The sequence below is a fragment of the Ornithorhynchus anatinus genome, chromosome 2 (assembly GCF_004115215.2).
Source record: "Ornithorhynchus anatinus isolate Pmale09 chromosome 2, mOrnAna1.pri.v4, whole genome shotgun sequence".
Classification (NCBI taxonomy): domain Eukaryota; kingdom Metazoa; phylum Chordata; class Mammalia; order Monotremata; family Ornithorhynchidae; genus Ornithorhynchus; species Ornithorhynchus anatinus.
Window position 1 is genome coordinate 147,002,206 of NC_041729.1, and position 1,413 is coordinate 147,003,618.

The 1,413-nt window shown below is 45.9% G+C and overlaps 1 non-coding gene across 1 annotated transcript; it reads right to left on the bottom strand.

Moving 5' to 3' along the window:
• Nucleotides 1–384: 384 nt before the first annotated feature.
• LOC114809800 lies at nt 385–522 on the bottom strand. Its single transcript, XR_003757576.1, has one exon. It is a non-coding gene; the product is annotated as a small nucleolar RNA SNORA7 (small nucleolar RNA).
• Between the last annotated feature and the right edge of the window lie 891 nt (nt 523–1,413).

A 1,413-nucleotide genomic window follows, 5' to 3' on the forward strand; every position in this document is an offset into this window, starting at 1 on the left:
TAAAACAAAATAAAACAGTTATCATTTTGTTTCCATCTGGTGATTATTGTTTGAAGGAAAATAAAGAGTTAAGGCTCGGATGACTGAGTCCTACTGATTGTAATTTATCTTAATACCTGTTTCCCCCACTAGACTTTAAGGTTCCGGTGGGCAGGGAACACGTCGACGTATCTTGTCTTACGCGGTCGAGTCGTTTCTGACCCATGTTGACTCCACGGACACGTCTCTCCCGGGACACCCCACCTCCGTTTGCAGTCGTTCCGGTGGTGGATCCGTAGAGTCTTCTTGGTCAAAGTCCCGAAGTGGTTTGCTCCGTGCGGTCAACTCGAGTCCCCTCATTCAACTCTCTCCCGTGCCGCTGCTGCCCAGCACAGGTGAGTTTTGACCTGTAGCAGATCTCCTTCTACTCGCTAGCCACTGGCCAGGCTAGGAATGGGATGGACAGGCCTCTGCTTGATTTTCCCTCCCATAGCCGAGACTGGTAGAGCACTGGAAACTCTCCAGGTGCCATCCTGAGAGGTCCTACATTTCTACCAACTCTGTTTATATCTATATACCTGTATATATCTTGGGGTAATTATTAAGCACTTACTGTATGCCAGGCACTGTACTAAGTTCTGAGGCATTTTTAAGCTAATTGGGTTGGTCACCATCCCTGTCCCACATGGTGCTCACGGTCTTAATCATTTTACAGATGAGGCCCAGAGAAGTGACTTACCCAAGGAGGAAGAACAACATTTTATCTATTATACCTGGCCTATGCAAAAGAACGTGGGGGGCCGAATCGGCCCGGCGACAAAAGAGAAAATACTTTGGTTCGGTAATTGAGCGATTCGGGACTCTAACGGTACATTAGGATATTGAACCGGAAACCGAGAAGTCTTCGTATACCCACGCCTGGGTAAACAGAACTAGTGAAACATTTAGATTGATGGCTTTGTTCGTGTCACAGAACCTGTCATAAAGTATTTAGGCTGTATTTTTACTTAAGATGTTGTGGAATTACTCAAATGGGTAAATTGTAACAAAGAAAAAAAACCTGAGCACGTAATGAGAACATCCTGAAGATCATATCAAAACACTTTTTAGGCTAATGAAATCTAGTCCTCTTTGTTTCATAAGGGCAGTTTGGATACCTGATCTTCAGTGGTTTATAATAATAATAATAACTGTGGTATTTGTTAAGCACTTACCGTGTGCCAGGACCTGCACTAAAGGCTGGGTTGGATACACGCAAATCGGGTTAGTCGCAGCCCCTGTCCCCCATGGGGCTCAAAGTCTCAATCTCCCTTTTCCAGATGAGGTAACTGAGACCCCGAGAAGTAAAGTGACTTCCCCAAGGTCACACGGCAGACAGGTGGCAGATGTGGGATTAGAACCCATGACCTTCCGACTCCCAGGCCTGTGCTCTAT